Genomic DNA, 19,932 nt, shown 5'->3' with positions numbered 1-19,932 from the left:
TAATATTTTACTTTCTACTGTCTTAGGGTTATGGCTGTGGTTACTGTAGCCCTTTACTGCCATGTCGGACAGGAACAGGCTTCAGATAGTGGCATTCCATCGCTGAGTGTTTTCTGAGTCTGCCCACAGCCTCCAGCAGGCTGTGGCCCACTCTGACTTACATTCTAATTTCCTGTCATTTGACGTTAGGGCCCGTGGAACTTCTGTTCTCCACATGTCTATGTGGCAAAGATTGTACTGGCCTTGTGGCTGCTTCTTTGTCCCAAGAGACATCAGAATCACAGTGATTTAGCTACTGAGGGATTTCAGAGCCTTTCTTAGAAGGTCTTATTATGGCTTTAGGCTGTAATACAACAAATCATTCCAGAGTAGTGAGTGGTTTTAGGTCTTTCCTACGAGGTTTTGGCAAGCCCACACCTAAAACACTATATATAGTTCAGTGGGAGTTGTGAGCAGAGCAACAGCTGAATAAAACGTCAGAAGACATACTATAACCTTTTGCTGAAGGTTTACGTCATCTTTATCGGCTGTTATAAAAATAATATTCTAAACACTGAAGCAATCACTGCTGTGAATCACTTTATGTTCATACTAGACAAATCTTCTACGTAAGACTGGTGGAGGTTTATCTGAGTAAAGATACTGGCTTGGAAACTACATGAGAGAAAGGATTTCACTGGCAGATTGTTGCAACAGTGAAATATTTTAGCCTGAGCAGAATTACTAGTTAGGTTGTGGAAATGCCAAATCTATAATATACAAAAGTCATGCAGAGGGAATCCACTCCTAATTTTGTCAAACCTACCTGAATCTCCCATTGCTTTGGGGCTCAGAAATAGCAGGAGTGAAATGATGGCAGAAATCCTGAGGTCTAGTCATTCTAACAAATAAACTTTTGTTAACTCTGCTTTGATGGATGGTTTCTGTTTACCCAGCATCACTCAAAATGGTGTCCTCATACAGCTTCTTCTTTTCAAATATAACCAGCTTGGACAAACCTATGAAGAGTACACTCCAAAGAACACTGGAAAGAACAATAGTGCCATGGAAGGAGGATAGAGAAGACAAACTTTTTCCCTCATTAATTTCCACAGTTTCATTAAACATACTCAGTGAATACATTTAGCCACACCCAACTAGTCTTTTGGAAAGCACAAAATTCAGCAAGGAAAACGTCCATGGCTTTATAATTAAACAAAGTTGATCCAGACAAAAAGGGATCATAAAGTAGTGTAAGCTGTTAAACTGTCTGAAGCGTACCCATCCTTGTGTTCAGATGTAAAACTGAGACAGAGCAAGAACTGACAAGAAATTCCTATCCTACCCTTTTTCTATACTGTAACTACAGAGCTCAGGGATGCATTTACTATGGGGAAGGAAGAGGGACTGAGTCCCTCCGTTTGTGTGGGGCTGTGTGCTCCTGCAACTTTTGGCAGAGGGATTGTGTCCATATAGTCTTCCTCTGCCTAGCCTGAGTTGCAGAATTTAATCCCTGCTTGAAACTAAGGTGGATTGCAACAATGCATAGTGTGTGTGGTTGTTTACTCTGACAATACAGAGGATTTGCACCAATGTAGCTGCATTCCTAGCAAATCCTCTGTATAACAAGCTAAGGCCTGTGATACCATGTAGATTTGGTTCTGAGCAACCTTTCACCATAACCTTTCACCACGCAGTGAATGTGAAATGCTACCAAACTAGAACAGCACTGTTTCATTCTGCTTTGGAAAGCATAAGTGTTCAGAGGTAACTAGTGGAGAGCAGGCCCATTGTGAATTACATGCTCCTTGGCTCAAAATCTACATTGAATTAAATTAAATTACTTGTTTATCAGCACAGATTCTTCTGGTGACCATCAGCTTCCAAGAAAAAGATATAATTTTATCTCCCTTCCTAGGTTTAGCACAATTCAAATGTCAAATTATTTTGTGTGCCTTCACTCCTGATCTTGAAGCCTGGGACAGGTGAGGAAGATGAGAATGAGCACACTACCTCCAACCCTTATCATCTAGGACCAAACTCCTCTTGTGTAGTGCTCAGGGGAGTCTCTCATAAGCATCACTGTAACATAAGCATAATTTTTATAGTGACTGTATATGTCAGTTCAAATGCTTGTTGCTGTAAAAGAACTCTGGGGCACACACTGGAGCTGCCATGCTTGCTCCCTCCCACTCCCCATTTGTCCTGTTCATAAGTTAGAACAAGCAATTAAGGATCTGAACTATGACTTTGTTTCTATCCTCACAAATACTGCTCACAATACCAAAGGACTTTGGCCAAAACAAGCCAGTCTTTATAATTATGGGAAAAACAGTGACTTCTGGTACCTTAGATTATGATGTGCATGCAAAAATGGATACACCCATATCTGAAATGGCAACACTGACAATTTTGATAGTTGTCAAGCTGGTACAGTATGTTACTGTAATTACATTTAGTTGTTGAGTGTTTGAACCTTCTGTAAACATCCTTTTCCAGACCTGGTAATAGGCTACTGTCCATAAAAGGAAATGTAACTATAAATAGTATTTCTTCATGCTGTTTAATCCACTTACTGTCTGTTTTCACTTCTTTGTTCTGTCTCCCATTTGTCAGCTAAAATAAAATGTAGGTGTTTATCTAAAATTTTTCAACAGAAGTTTTTGCTTTTAAAAAGGCCCAAAGCCAAACCTCAGGTTTAGGTACTACCTTCTGCCATGGGCTGTAAGCATTGGGGTTCCTCAGAAGCCAAAGCCAACACAGCACAAAGCCATCTCTGAGAAGGCAGAGGACCTGAGTGTCGAGTAGGCCTTCTCCTTTGCTGCAGTGCAGTTGGAATCCCTAATATGCTGTTAGCTTATGAGACACTAACAGAAGCCTTTGGTGGAGAAATCACCTTGCAGTGTATCACCAGGCTATGACCAGTGGAGACCAGAGTTGTCTCGCTGTAAATAAGAGTTGTCTGCTACAAGTGGCAGTTTCATTAAACAGTCCTTGTGTCTGGATTCAGATTCTGACCTCTATGTTCTAGCAAGATGTTGGATCAGATGAATGCTTCTAAATGGTCTGGATTTTAATTGTTTGTGGAGATGGAGAGCAAAGGAGAATCAAGAAAAAGAGTTATGATTCTTTTGTTACCTCTACATTTGAAGAATGTGGTATACTGCTTGAGAAAACTTTGTGTATTTTCCGACAGGAGAGACATTGAAAAGATGCCAGATACATTTAAATGAACCCATTAAAAATATAAGAAAATTTGAAAATATGAAGAAAAAGAAAGGGAAAACTGAACATTACTTTCAACTTTCCATATTTACATTTTAATTGAAATAATTAAGTAAATAATGCCAAACTAGTATTTCATCTGCAGAGAGCTTCACTTGGACTGGAGGTCTATATGTCTTGATAGCCATAGAAAGGTTGTTTTCTGAATACATAACTAGCTCCTGTAAACATTGCATACTGTACTTGTAGATAATACATGAAGACATTTTTAGTACAGAGAGAAAATTTTGGCAACCTCCTGTCAGTGACAGTTACCAAGTACTTACTCTTTTCAGACTGAGTGCATAGGCCATGAAACTCAAGAAAGTTTTCCATTGTCCTTAATGAGATCAGTCACTGTCAAAGCTCCGTCAGTGTTTCTAGATATTGATTGCTACTCTGCTAGAACTTTCAGGAAACACCAGAGTGTTTGAAGAATCATAATTTGAAATATTCCAGGAAAATTCAGATGGTTTGAAATCTCAGAAAGGTACAGACCAGTTGGTGTAGGCAATGTTGTTATTTGGCTACCAGTTCTTAAGCAGGTGCACTGAAGTAAACTTCCAACAGTTTGTAAAGAGTTAATATATGTGTTCATAAGTACTTAATATTTTGGTTCAGCCATTACAGTTATAACTATTGAGAATACTTTTTTGTCCATGACATGCTTAAAACATATATTAATCATTCAATGAAATTTTTAATATTATATTTGTATTTCTATTTAGTTCAGAAACTATGAATTATTTTGGTTTTCTTTTAAGGATTCTATAAATTTAGTGATAATTTTCTGAAATATTTTTGCCCCTTCAATTATAGTCTATTATGAAGAACAACACCTTTAACATCTCTGTTCCTTGTCCAGTAGACCTCCAAGCATAAGTGTTGTCATTTGACTGACATACACAGTTTAGAAATATTTCCTAATGTCTCACCAACCTGAGTTTTGAAAACTTCTTGATAACTTCTGAAAAAAATTCTTGACAGTATTTTCATGTTCTGAAAATGCAGAACAGTTTACAATGTGAAAAAATATTTTTCACTATTTGTACCTGGGAATTTGTCAGTGGTTAGAGTTAATACAGTCCCCTAGCACTGGAAAGGATCAGTGCATGTTTGTGTTTCCCAACAAATGTATGCACCATTTTATTCAGTTGGGACTGTACACATAGCCACTAGCCAATACACAGAAGATGCAGGGGAAACTGGAGTTAAATCTGGCCACACATACTGAAACAGCAAAATAATAATAGAATCATAGAATCATAGAATAGTTTGGATTGAAAGGGACCTTTAAGGATCATCTAGTCCAGCCACACTGCAATGAGCAGGGACATCTTCAACTAGACCAGGTTGCTCAGAGCCCCCATCCAGCCTGACCTTGAGTGTTTCCAGGGAGGGGACATTTACCACCTCTCTGGGCAACCTGTGCCAGTGTTTCACCACCCTCATCGTAAAAAATTTCTTCCTTATATCTAGTCTGAATCTACCTTCTTTTAGTTTAAAACAATTACCCCTTGTCCTATCACTACAGGCCCAACAAAACAGTTGGTCCGCATCTTTCTTATAAGCCACCTTTAAGTACTGGAAGGCCATAATAAGATCTCCCTGAAACCTTCTCTTCCTCAGGCTGAACAACACTAACTCTCTCAGCCTGTCCTCATAGGAGAGGTGTTCCATCCCTCTGATCATTTTTGTGGCCCTCTGGACCTGCTACAACAGGTCCATGTCTTTCCTGTGCTGAGGAATCTGAGAGTCCTGCCAGTTTAGATGGCAGCAACTAGAGTTGCTAAGAGAAGTTGTTACGTAAATTACGCATGTCTGCATAAACCTCAGTTATTCCCAATTTCCCTAAATAAAACTTCTCAGACACAAGGTCAGAAGGGTTTTAAGGCCATCAGTGAATCTTCAATGCACAGTCAGACTCCCAGCTTCAGGGATGGAGGCCTGGCAACCCTGACACTACAATCACCAGCAGAGCCTACAGGGCATCAAGATTCAGTTCTGTCAAAAGGGATTTGAACTTGCAGCGGTGCAGTGACATGTGTTTTCCCTACCAAGTACAGAGAAGAAACACTTCGGCAGGGTCTTATTTTGAGACTACTCATCAGCAGGTCGTAGACCACGTTACCGGTAGCAAATCAGTTGCAAGGACCTACCTTAGCAAGTAAGTCATAGATAGGAAATCAGTGTCAGTACTTCTGACTATAGAAAGTTTCCTTTCTTTCCACCCCTGAATCTATTTTGGCTCTCCAAAAGATAACATGGCAATCTGTCCTGTCATCTGTTCTATCACATCACTTGTACCATTACATATTGTGGCTCACAAGAACAGAAAATACAGTGGGAAAACTTGACAAAATCCATAGTTAAAAACCAGGTTATTTTTAAATTTTGGTTTTGTTTTGTGGAAAGTATATGACTTTTTCGTTTCTTAAGTTCAGCTTGATCTCTGAGGTAAAAAAAGCTGTAGCCCAAATGACATGATCAGCCTTCTGAATTATTTGGCAAGGGCATTTGTATTTTGGTATTCATCTGGGCCATTAGAAAGAGAACTAAGAAGTAGTTTGTGATTGGCCACTGTAAAATTGATTAATAAAGCGCATGCATTCATCTGAAAACATTTTAGTTCTTAGGCTGTATTTCTGAGCTTTCAAGCACTCTTGTTAATTATTAATTGATAATTGATCCTGCTGGGAATTAAAAGCAAAGAGCACTGCTAACTGGCTAGTGAGAATAATATGGATTCATATCTACTTTTTGGTGGCAGAATGAGGCAATGAAAGTGAAAAAGCCCATGGCACAAATTGGTGGAAATTTGAGAAGTTCTGCAGCACTGGGATTTTTTGTCTGGAATGAGTATCTTTGATAAACTCAATGTCTTCAGTAGTTGCTGTATCACATACCTGGAGAACAGAGCTGTAATTTTTGCAACTAGAAGGAATGGAAGAAAGTGGGCACTTTGGTGGATCTTCCAGGGCACCTTGCCTAGTTTATATCTCTTGAATTACAAATAGTTCTGTGAGTAGTAGAACTGAGGAAGATCCAATTTCATGTTTGCATCTTCTGGGAATCTAATAGTGACCAAAATTTTCCCCACAGTTGGGATATTCATTGGCTGGAAGGGGCTAGATATTAGGATGGGACTGGGTGTGTGCATATAAAGAAAGTGTCATGCCATAAGAGTGATTGTGTTTTCAGGGATTCTTTTCTTACTAGCCTGGTCTTCTGTAAAATATGCTGTGTCTTACTTCTCTGCTGTGTGATGGATTTGGGATTCTGAGCTGAAGCCCATTTTTTTTTTTTTGTCCTCTGGTATAGTGCAGCAGCAGCAGCGTGCCAAGTAGTTTAGGTATCAATAGGGGTATTGCCATAGGCTTGAATTGCCATTAGCTCAGATGCTGTCTCGGGCCCGTGTGGTTACATTGCTTTTGGTTCTGGGACAGTGTAGGCTTCCTGGGTATGTGTGGTGCTGATCTCCTGTCCATGTTCTGTGGGAATAACTGGCCCGTTCTTATGGCCTTTATTTACACTGATGCACAATTACAGGCATTGTCTCAGCCCTAGCAGATTTAGCAGGGCAGCTTCCTTAAGGAAAGATTTACTGATAGGAATAAATGAAATACATTGGGTTTGTAAGAATTCATACCCAGACTTTATAAATGAGGTGTGATAAAGTCACTGTGGGTTGAAGGTAAATTAAGGTGTATCATAAACAAGGACTTTGCTGTTTAGTGATGCCTGCATATGTGGACAGTTCAGTTCAGTTCATTTTAAGCCCTGTACTTACTTTGCTGCCTCACTGTTCGCTTTTTCCCTACCTGCAAATCATAGGGTGACTGTTTGAAGAAGATCATGTGTCTCAGATTGTGCGGGTGAATGGAAGGTTAAACATTTTGACTGGCACTCAGGTGACTCTTGTGCAATCAATCCCAGTGATACGATACTCAGTCAAAAGAGTTGACAGTCATGGGGAGAAGAAAAGGGAGGGAAGGTGAAGGAGAGGCTCTTGAATATGTCTTCCAGTGTTGTATTAGAACACAAAGACTTGGGCTTTGATTCTTGACTGCAGCTGGGTCCCTAGCAGGTATATGCATGAGCTGAGTGCTTGCCCAAGTGTTCAGGAATGCAAGGGAAAGGGCTGGAACCCAGAACCCCTCTGTTCACATTCTTCCTGAGGTGGCAGGCAGATGGAGAGAGCCAGGACCTTGGCTTTATCCTAGAAAATAGTGACTGTTTCCTTGCATGGTCATAGAAGGGCCAGATATATTTGCTTTATGCATGTTGTACTCTCTTGCAAAGCAAGAAAGTTTAACAAGAAAGAAAATCTGGTCCTTTTGCTGCAGTAAGATGCTGAAATGTGTCAAAGATTTTGATGTTCATAAACACACAAGATAGCCAATATTAGATAGTCTAAAGACAATGATAAGAGTGACTTAGAGATTCTTTTTGGCACAGAGCTCAGGGTTTAATGGGCCAGTTCTAGGAATGGTATCCACACAGGTATCATTGTACAGTAGCTGAAAGAAATTAGTTTAAACCTTAAGCTGAGAGGCAGAGAATCTCTGCATTCTTTTCCAGTTTCTGTTTCAGTGAAGTGCTCTCAGCATATTGGTAGCCATTTAATGGTTTGCACAAAGTTCATATTCTTGCTATTATGACTGGAAGGGGTTTTTTAATTTATTTTGTATATGGTGTTCCTGAGAAGCACTAAGTCAAGTGCACTTCCAATTACAGGTTCATCCACAAACCACATTTGCTGGCCTGCTATCAAGGTTTTCTTGTGATGCTAGAATACCGGTTTTCCTGAAATGACTGGGCTTCACCCAATTTCTGTTCTTTTTTGCTGACCTTCATGTAAAATTGGGAAGCAATATCCCTCTTTGTAGTCTTGTACATTCAAAGGATATAGATGAATGCCAGTTTCTGTTATCTTGGAGTTAGTGATATTAATTACTTATATTCAGTCTTGAATGTCTAGGCTATTTCGTATGATAAAGAAATGTCTGTTATCAGGAGGCAGGAATTGCATGTCATGTCATTACATAGGAGATAACCTAGGTATAAATTCTTTCTTTTGGTCAGCCAGGACATATGATGTTTGTGCAACCTGACAGTTACACATTAAAAGCAGTGTGGTAGAAAGGAGCAGATCAAGTAGTTTTGTACAACTAATGTTTACAAATGTATACGTGATTGGGGAAAAAAAAATAAAGTTTTGTGAGGGAGAGGAGGTAGTGGAGGATGCTGATAGAAGGGGCATGGGACATGAAACTTCATGTGTCCATAGGCCTTTGAAGGGATTCCAAGAGTGATTTAGAATGCGAGGAGAGGTGGGACACAAAGGCAATGAGGCAGCTGTGGGTGGCAAAGCATTCCTAAGTGATTCTGCAGTTCTGTACAGGAGTAAGAGATATAAAAAGAAAGACACAGAGGCAAAGGGATGTATAATCTGGTACCTTATCCTCTTAAAAGTGAAGGGTAGCCTGTGCTCTCCTTTGCTTTCTAGCTTGCTGCAGCAGAGAGTGCAGCTACCTAAGTACTTTTGCCCTCACACCTGACAGACAGTTACTGGGAGAACAGTGGGGCTCCAAGGTTATTGCACAGCAGATGCTGGGGAAATGTAAATACAGTTTATCTTAAAAAGACATTAAAGGTGTCTTGCACCCCTCAGCCTGCCCTGTCCCTCCCCACCCTCCACTAAACCACATACCTTTTTAGCACCAGGTGCCATCACAGAGGGAGGTCTTTGATTACATTTTTCATGTAGTTGCACACAGTAACTGGGTGCAGCACAGCAGAAAGAGCAGAAAGCTGATATAAATACCTGATAAAAACCAGGGGAATGACATTATCCTCCTCTGTATAGGTCTAGTGACATCTGCTATAGTTGTTGCTATATCATGATTCTAAGGGAGCTTTGTGAGAAGTTCTGCCTACTCCAATGGACACAGCAAGGGAGAGTTTCCTCTAAATACAGAAGCTTCCAGCCACTAATAAAGGTATCTTATGTGGACTTTAATTTAGAATTTCATAGCCATTAGTTTCTTTACAGCTGCCGCTTCCCATATAATCGTTAAAACACATATGTTTTGCAGATGCTGGCAAGGTTTTCAAATGTCTAATGCAAAATGGAAAAAGGACATTTGCCCTTAATGCAAACAATCTTTCTTCTTGGAATAAAGCACTTTTTCCAAGATTTACTGGCTCATTGCTTTTAGTGGCATTCATGCTGCCTTCTTTCTGAAAACTGTGGAACACCTGTCCTTTGAAAACCCAGTCTTTTCACGATGTCTGAAATCTGACATCTCAAAATTAAGGCATGCTTCAGAATCCTGGCTATTATATTTACTCATCCCAGGTGACCCCACATTGCACCATGGGGAATTTTGTTATCATGAATTTCTGGTTAAGTCTTAAATCTCTCTCCTAGGCAGAGCTGTTATTATTGTTCTGTTCCATACTAAAATACAAAAGCACATTAGCCAAACCTAAGGCAGTTCTCACAAATCCAGAGTGAACATGGCAAGTTGACTCCATAAGCTTGAAATTACATTCCAAATCCAATTTTTTCCCAAATGGTACTCTATAAAACAGCATGTAATTTCCTTGCTTACACATTTTGTACTTTGTGATCCTAGGCAGAAATAATCTTACCTGGAAAGAACGTACTTCAGAATAATGAGGAAAGGAACTCTTGCATTAATAGGTCAGAAAACACTTGTGGCTGTGGGGATCTCTTATCAACCTGATTTCTTCTCCGTGTTATTAATCAGGATAAAGCTAATTAAATATCTTAGATGCACTGGAGATATATGGAACACACATATGTCTTGTACCTTTAGTAGCCTTATCTAGCTCCTCACTTGTTTAATTACTGATACTAAAGTATAATCCTTCAGACTCACAAAGACCATTTTTATGCAGAATAGGGAATTACTTTGAGTCCAGAAGCAGAATGAGTGAAATATAGTCCTACTCCAATAAACTGTGGTCTTTGGGATCCATTTGGAACAGGAATGTCAAACTGAGAAGAAGATAGCTTATGCTTCCCTTGAGATGCACATCTTGCATCTGATCCTGTTAGGACTTAAGATGACCATCTTCTATCTCTGCTATAGTGAACAGGCTGTTTGAAAGAAGAATGCCGAATGTGGTCATACAATTTTCCCCCACCACAAAGCCTGGCTGTATGATCCCTTGATGCTGATATAATCACTAGTTCCTGGCTGTGATTCTTAGGGTTTATCCTACACACCTGGCTCTGTCAGTCTTCGTATATGTACATACATGTTCTATGTATGCCTGTATGGAATATTCTGCTGTATTCATTTGTGGTTCCGCTAGATACACTTATGTAGAAATAGACATACCGTAAGATCACAACTGCATTAAGCCTTTAAGGGAAACTATATGGAAAGACATATGTCAGTGAACAGGCAGTGGAAAATTGAGCTAAATTATCAGATCAGAGTTTGGGTTTTGTGAAATATAGTGTGTAGTTGCAGGTGGCAACTTCAGTCAAAAAAAAATACATTTAAAGTAATTATGTAAAGGAAAAATAGATCCACACACAAAGAATCAGTTGCTTCCTGGAAAAAACCACCAGCAACGCCACTTTTCATGTGCAGATTTTTATCAGTGTACTCTGGCTGTGCAGGTGTGCCATAAATTGTTCCTGACAATCCCACCTACTATGATTAATGTCAACTGAGTATAAAGGGGAACTGGTTATTTGGCACCTTGCACAAACGTTGCAGCAGGGTAGTCCACAGCCTGGTTGAGGCTGGTACAAAGCTTCACTCTGTGGCTGCAGAGCTGCGGCCATCCCAGTGTCAGGCTGGTTACTAGCACATGTGGTAGCAGCCTTGGCCTTGCTATCTGTACCAGCAGAGAGTGACATTGCCTTCTCCTATCTGTGCCTCTTGCAATAAAAGAGGCCCACTGGAGGAGGTGGAGAAAGAAGCTACTCTGGTGGCAACATGCCCTCTGACAATTTCCTCTGTACAACACTCACAAAGTCAAATTCAGCAGACATATGGATGGTTTGAGCATCCCACAGAACAAATTGATCAGTGACCCAGTTCTTCCATTCTATTTGATTACTTGCTTGAGCCAGGATTCCCGATGCCAAGGGAATCCCTGGGGTCTGATAAATTTGGTGTGAAAAGAGATGTTTGAATTAAGTACTTTATGGATGTAGAGGGCACAACAGCTCAAAACAACTTTGGCTATTCCTACTTCCATTAAGAAACTGCAGTAATATTTGGAGTCTGCCTGCAAGTTTTAAATGGAAAGATCTCCCTTCTGTGCTGTAGCATAACATTTAATACATAATATGTGGTAGGCATACAAGGCATTGGTGATACTGTTAGGTGTAAATCACCTTTTGTATGCAGAGCTAAATACAGGAAGTTCCTATTCCCATCAGGCTTGTAATTCAAAGAGTGTCCAAAAACTGAAAGCAAAAAAAATTTGCAGGCCTATGAGTGGAAAGTACCTGGAGGAGTGTGTCCTCCACACATGGGTTGGGATTTGAAAATTTTTAACTTTTTTCAAATGAGGTGTATGGTAAAGCTTTGCACTTGCATTAGTGATACCCATATTTACTGAACGGTAATTTACTGGGTTTATTTCTGATATCAAATATCTGTGTCTTGTTATTGTAGCTCCCAAGCACCGTTCATTCTCCCTCAGTTCATCAACAACCCTCCATTTAAAAGGCTCCCTGAAAGCCTCTGACATAACTGCTGCACGTAAGAAATTTTGTTTTTCTTTTCTCTACCTCTATTTGCACTCTTCTCTAACACTTAACTCCACTGAGTGTAGACTGTTGCTGGTATCCTTAGGAAGTAGCTACAGTATTATGAATGTTACTGCAAACTACTAATTTCAATGAAATCCTCAAGCATTCAAATGCATTAGCAACATTATGTATATAAGATAAAAATAGTCCCAGTTGTGTGAAAATAAGAAGTCATAAAAGATGAGAGTCTAGTGAGGTCATTCACACATATAGAGTGAACGTGATCATGGTCATGATCATGCACAACCCCAGCTTTGTCAGAAGTTCATTGTTCTGCCAACAAAAGCTGTGAATGCATCCATGGTAATTTTCTGCAGTAAGCACTAACAAAGCAGTTTGGAAGAAAATTGGCTGAAAGGCCCATTCTGCATCTTGGGAATGTGAGAGATTACATCAGTTTGGAGGTTTCTGATGATTACACTTAACAGTTGGAAACGCAAAACTTAAAGGTTAATACCGAATTATTAACAAATCACAAATGCACATTGTTGTCAGGCTTCCCTGTGGATTGCTTACAGCTTCCTCTAATTTTTCAGGACTTACTCATGGATGACTTATAACTCACATTGGAACGAATACCATGTACAGTAAATTATGTAAGAAGATTGCACAAGGTGCCTCTCCCATGATGTAATTTACATTAAATTGTTAAACATAGACCTAGGGCTTCTCAGTTTTAAATAGCATATACAGCTGTTATATAGCCAGATGAAACATCATCTGAGGAGTCTGGTGAAGTTGCTCTGTTCTTACTGACATCTGTTGAAAGCCATACTCTGCACGTAAACCAAGGAGAGAGCAAAACCCTTCTTCAAAAATAAAAGCTTTGTGTATGGAAAAGATGCTGAATTTTGAAAAACTACTTTATTCTAGCAAGGACAGGTTTTTATTTGGTCTTTTCTGGACACATGACAAAACCTAACCCTAAGGGAAATCATTTGCTACAGCTTAGTGCTCTGTGGTATTATTCCCTGACAAGATTTGTTTGCTATGTCAGTTTTAAAAGCAGTTTATAAACCAGTCATGTAGATCAAAACCAGAAAACTAAAACATTCTTAAACATTCATTGCAAGAGATGTTTTTTCCCTTAAAACAAATCGTCTTTCTTTTTTGTTAGCTTGACTAACACAAACTTTTACTATCATGATGACTGTGAAAAAATGGTAATCTTTTAAGCGGAAGTTGCGCATGTCAGCTGCAGTGTACCATTCCCATAGTGTTATTAATGATAAGCCAGTCTATAAAGCAATACTATGTTTCTCTGCATGGGGTACACTAATTAGCTAGCAATTTCACACTTTTTAGCCCAGCTTAGGTTCTCCAGTGATATAAATCTTCAAGTAATGCCTATTTCATTCTGAGAGGTGTGTTTATCACATCACATCTTTTGGTTTATTGCATCTTTTTTCTGCTCTTTTGACATTCTTCTCCTACTGTAGGTAACTGTTATACTATGTTTATGGAAGGCAAATGAACAAACTGTGTAATGTTCCAAACTACCATGCATGTTACAGTATGATAGTACAGTACCTTAGGGAATCATGAGAAATACATAAGAGTGGTCTGGATCAATTCCCAACAACCTGTATGTGCTGATGTGAACCTCATTAGATAGTAACTATTTCTATATTTACTGATATCATGACGAAAAATCTTTTCTTCCTCTTAGATTCAGTGCTTATGCAAAAAAATTGTCAGATAAGTTTAAACTGGTTTAATATGTTTCAGCCATTTCTAGGCAGATCTGTACACACTGGTTCACTCTCACTGATACAGTGCTGTCCCTTTATAGATATTTGGGCTTCTCCAAAGCCAACAATACTTTTCTTCATGCTGGTCAGGAAGGGACGAGGTGTAATTGCAAAAGAATAGTACAGTGTACCCACTTCATGCACAGTGGCTGTGAATGCTTTCTGCCATTGTCAGGTGAGGATCAAAGTTTGTGTTGCGCATCATGCTAAACCTGTACAGTAGACTGAGAGGAGCACTAATAGGTCCAACTGTTAAAGAAACCTTCATATTATGATATTCTATTACAGCTGCATAAGACAAGAAGACATGGCAGATGTGGAGAAAAAAAAAGACTGGATGAACAAAATAACGTTTCATTAAATCTGTAGATCTCAGGTATTGACAGTGAAAATGAAATGAAATGCAAAACAGTTACACTTTTTTGGTTTTAAACGATACTCATGACTACAACAAAACTGTTTCCATAATTCACGCACAGAATTATACTGAAGGGAATGAGTGTCACATGTCTCAGTGACTGGCATAACACATTAAGAAAGGAAGAGGAGAATTCCATTTTGCAATTAATGATTCTTTATGTGACTACTCTGCCAGCTTTGAGTTACAAAATAGGCAAAAATGTGAACCTACCCCTACAGAGTTCATTGTGTAGGGCCAGGTTCTCCAGTTCAGGTGCTTCATGATACTTTGGTGACAGAAAGATTGCAGGTCAAAATTCTTTGCTGCTGGAGTTTTCTAAAATGTCACTTCACTTTCCACAGCAGGTCCTCCCTTCTAAGCTGTGCTGTTTATCCCACAGGACTACAGGAATTTGTTTGAAGTAGTCCATGGACAAAATCTCTCTGGCTGTATTTCTCTGAAGGAGACTGGCAATAGCTGATGGAGCAGTGGATTGTTCGTGAAGAGCCACATGTCCGCTTCTGTGCTTTGCAAGGCCTGGTAGAGAGCTTGGAATTCTTGTCTCTGCTTTCAGGATGAGAATATGGGGAGTGGGATAAATCACCTCCTCCTCCTCTGTGCTCATATAGCCTGGCAGAGAGATGAGCACAGTTCTCTTTCTATGCTGGCAATACACAAACTAGCTAAATTCAGAAATCAAGGATTTTAGAGAGTAAATAAAAGCTCTTCTGAAATGTTTTAAGAATCCATTAGCAAGGGCAGCAGCTGCCACAAGTTTTCTATCAACAGTTAACTGTGGTTGAAACTTGCTATTTTTCCTCTCTGTCTCCTGCTGGGTATTGAGTCTTCTTTGCTAGCACACCCTTACCTGCCAGTCACTTGCCCAGGAGGCTTAGGCAGTGCTGAGTCAGACCTTAGCTTGCAAGTCCATGGCTAGAGTTGTCCTCTGTGTCCCAGCCCCCTTTGGCTGGCACTGCCACATTTTGCCTGGGGCTGCTGGTGGTTGAACTCTGTACTCGATGACACAGTGGAAAGAGGCTTAAAATATTGCAGTAGGTGCAAAAGTCAATGTGTCACTGTTGATGCCTGTAACTACCTTACGTCAGTGTAGCAGGCTGGCATGCCACGCTGTTTTTCTCCACTGCAGGCCATATATAGCCTGTTACACTTTGATCTGCTCAGCAAAACAGAATGGATTCCTTTTGTCTGTAAACAGCAGCTGGGTGAAAGGAAAGGGTAATGGAGCCTGAAGGTATTTGATGGATTGGCACTAGCTTTGAATATATTCGCTGACAAGATAACAACCCATATGTGTATTGCCAATGTCAATTTGGTCTGTACTCTTTATCGTTTCTAGAGTGTAGTTGTGGTCTGATTTCACCTTGGGAGATATGATCCCCAGTCACATCTGCTCTGATTTCACCTTGGGAGATGGGATTCTGGAAGGAAAATGTGGCCTGGCTAAACTGGTGTGGTGTGCCTTCCTGTGCCTTCTCTCATCACATGAGTTATTCCAAATAAGACTCCCCTTTTTCTTGTCAAAAAGGACATATTCCTTCATGGGTAGCTTGCACGTCCTGTTACTTTTGAACGTGGATCTTCACGTTTCCAACTATGCAAATGGAGCTGTTTTGTACCATTCATCAGAGGCAAAGCTGACTTAAAATGGGTGTATGGAGGCATTTGAAAGGCTTGTACTGCAGTTGAATGTGTCTGAGGGTCAAGGAGGACCAAATAATTTAGAATAAATACCTGCATTTTAAAACATCTATTCTTGAGCTGGGGCAAGCATCCATGAAGCTTGAAAGATAGCATCGTCTCATCCTAACTCATCCCACACTTTCTAAGCAAGTGTTCATGGTTCACATCTGCTTTATTTACTGTCTGTTAGATTTACTGCATTCTTATCATATATTAGAAAAGAAACATATCTTCAGACAAACATGTGGTTTTAAAATGAGATAATAATTCCAGGGTCTTCAAACACTCGTGTTGCAATGAATAAAAGCAGACTTTCCTGATTCATTCTGCAGGGCAGAAATGGTTGTTACATGGCTCATACTGTATAAAATGATATAGAGCAATTCTCTCTTTGACTATTAAATCACATACTTAGTAACAAGCATAGATTGTGAGTGTGAAATTCATAACTCTTACAGTAAAGTGTAGAGTGTGAGACATATTAAAATTCTTAGCATACCAAAGGGTGTGAACCAGATTTGGAAATCTGATAGTGGTTTTTAACACCTCTTTTAAAATGAGGTAGATGCAGAATAATCTAATCAAGATGTATGTCCAAAGTATGGAATGAAATCTATTCTGAACCCAACCTCCTGCATTCAGGAACTGCACATCATGAAGCTCTCAAGTAAAGCAATGTACAATCTAGGTTTCTTCCTCTTAGTGGGCAGAGAAAAATGTGAGATAATTAAGATTATAACGGTACACAAATGCTGCGTTTCTGCAAAATCCTACTTTAAAAGTAAACATTGAAAGCAATTGCAACTGCAGAGGTAAATGTGCTATCACATGTGCTATCCATTCACATAAAGTCAGCTGATTATGAGTAATTATAGACATGCTTTTGGTTGTGGTGGAGAGCCAGGCCTCATGAAGGCTTTGTGTGGCTTTGTGGATTTGAAAATGCAAAGTGTTTGAAACCACTTTTAGTGACAGTGAGACTGCTGTAGGACACAAACACAAATTATGCTCCACCCCAGTGAAAATCAATGCATTCCTCAGCTTTAACATAAGGTTGTTTTGACCCTGGTTAAAGTTGACTGAAACAAGGCAAGCTCTTTCCTTAGCATCTAAAGCAGGAAATGCTGGGGAGAAAGGCAGTTTTAAGCATAGAAGGGACAGGGGGAAAAGGCCTCCTTTTGCCTTAGCAGAAAAAAAGGAGTTACCTTTATTGCTTTCTGTTCGTTCCTCCATCTCATCTTTACACCATTAACCTGAAAATCTTTTAACATTACATAGTTCACGGTTTTCCTGTGGCTGAAGTTTTCTCATTTAATTTTAGCTGCTTCTAGCAGGAATCTGCTGCCTAAACAAAGACATGGAGTGCCATTTCAGATGCCCTACACTGTCATTTGAGATGCCCTACATTTTGTAAGATACTGACATAGGACTGGCAGGTATGACACAGGACTTAAGGCAAATCTTTGCTCTTCTGGAACAGCAGCGGTTATGCTAGGGCATCTCACATGGAACTAGACCCTTGCATTTAGTCCATGGCCTAAACAAATTGTCTTGGTTCCTTGTGTGGTCAGAGAAGAGAGGGGCTGGCTTTTTCTGAAGGTGGTTGTTCGTGCCTATCTCAGGCATCTAGACAAGTCAGTCATCCCCTCAATGTGTTTGTCTCTTCTTCTACCAGGGAAGCCAGGTGACAAGGTAAGTTTAGAATTCTAATTTGTGGATGGCAGAAGTTAGTTATGGTAAATCTTGTCCTTTGTGAACAAAAAAATATGGAAATCATGGGCTTTTAATATAAAGAGTTTGATTTAATAGTCTTGCTGGGAAGTCCTGAGGATGAAACTAGCTAAAACTCATGTGAATTAAAGGTGCAACTGAAAATCTGAATTATAGGTTATTTTCCTAGAATCAGTTGGTATGTAAAGAAATACAGAAAGGCTTTTATTTGTTTAATCAACCAGGAGAACTTTACTCCACAGTGTTACTGGAAGATATACATGTATCTTTTCATATGAAGCCATTCCTCTCACTTTTAAACTGACTTGTTAACTGTCACCTGTCTAAAGTAGATTTGTGGCAGTTGTGATAGTCTGGGGATACAAATGAAGCATGATATGTGAGAGGTACCGTGATATTATCTTTTATTAGACCTGCTACTCTAACAAGAGAAAACAGAAGAGCATTCAGCACACAACCCGCTCCCTTAGGTTCTACAAGCTTCTTTGTTTTCTTCCATTATTTCAGTGCAGCTATTAAAAGATACCACTCCCCTTATAAGACTAGCCTCATTTATTACTGTCTTAAGGAATACAGATCTATTAATAGTGGAAATGAGGTAAGGAGGTCAAGATTGTGAGCAGAACACAAGATACAACCTTTAGAGTTGTCCCTGTCTCACTTCAATTAGTCTCAAAATGATAAAAAGATTCATATGACATTCTAAAGCAGTGCAGGAAACACAGCAGTGCAGTTTAGTATGATACAGTTTCCAGTGCCATTTGAATGCCAACAGCACGATTCTGAGGTTTGACCAAGTTATTTAGCACAAAGCTGCAAGAGGGAGAAAAGGACTATCTATGTCACTGTCATATATCCCGACAGATTCACACAGGATGCAGGGTGAACACACACATCCCGTACCAGAGAACAGTCCCTACACTGTCTTATGATGCAAGTGGAGGCCTGTGGAGTGGAAAGCATAATAAAGTTCAAAACTGGAACTTTCCCGATTATACAAAAATAACTCCTTGCTTAATTTTATATCACCTTTGTTTGCCCTTCTAAATATTCAGGCATCATACTGATACAGAATCCCTGATGGTAGTTTTAGGGGATTCTGGCGTTTTGAAACAAAATCAGAGTGGAAGCAAATATATTTCTCGGCTTTGAATTTAAAAGCTTAGGGAAACTTTTTTTAAAAAGTTTTATAGGAGATAAGTGACCAGCTTTTGGGTTAGATCTGTCAGTAAAGAATTTGCCACTGAAAAGACTGAAGGCATTACCTGGTGAGGCTTGTCCTACAACAGTGAAAAAGGTCTGTACAAAGCCATCTGTAGGATATTAGACATTAAAATGAGGTTTTGTCAGCATGTAAGTTGCTTAATAACTGTCTGTTGGGTTTGGGATCTAAAGTGATTTCCTGCCCCTTGATTTTTTTGACATTGGTATTTTGACTTTGGTATTTTAAATATATGCAATGATAATGTTATTCCCTTCATACTGGAAAATCTTGTGTATAATGGCCACAACCTGCTGAACTCTGAATATTTATTATGTTTGTTTCTTCCCTGTACTTCTTTGTTTGCTTCCTTGAACCCGTGGGCATATGTACGCATAGTTTCTTTGTGTATTCGACTACTTTATGATAGGTTATGGTCTGCCAGTGATCTCTGGACCACAGAGTGAAGAACATTTTGAACCATGAACACAGTTGTCTATGGAAAGGCTGGAAAACATAATCTGTTTTGTTAAAATGGATTTATGACATTATTTGCTGTTGAAAAATTATAGTAAACTAATACTAAAATTTATTAATAAAGTGTCAAAGTGTAAGGTAATCAACAGATGAGATAGGATACAATCTGCTGGAGAGGTCTCATCTGAGATTTCTTTGAGGATTTTATGCCGTATTCTTCTGTTGAGGTACTAATAATGAGGCTAGATAAGAGATCTCCCATTACACAGACTGTAGGGACCAAACAAATAGGAATGAGTGATCTGCAGAATCCCCTGGAACTCACTTCAGAGCTGGGCCATAGCAGCCAGTGTGTGAGAGACATCGGTGACTGCCCAGGACCACTGTTTCGATAGGCTGTTTGGCATCCCAGATCTCTGTGTACTTAAATGACGATTATAGAGAGAAGGTTAACCATAGTTCCTTATTTTAAAGGTTCTCCTGGGAATACTGAATGAATTAAGTAATTATCAAGACAACATACTGTTCCTAGCCATACTAAGCAAAGTATGTTGATTAATGTTTGTTTCCATTGTAGATCTCAATCTGAAGGACTTCTCTAATGCATGATCCAACAATGTAT

This window comes from Strix uralensis, chromosome 7 (assembly GCF_047716275.1).
Source record: "Strix uralensis isolate ZFMK-TIS-50842 chromosome 7, bStrUra1, whole genome shotgun sequence".
In the NCBI taxonomy this organism is placed as follows: Eukaryota; Metazoa; Chordata; class Aves; order Strigiformes; family Strigidae; genus Strix; species Strix uralensis.
Note: the sequence above shows the minus strand (reverse complement) of the source record.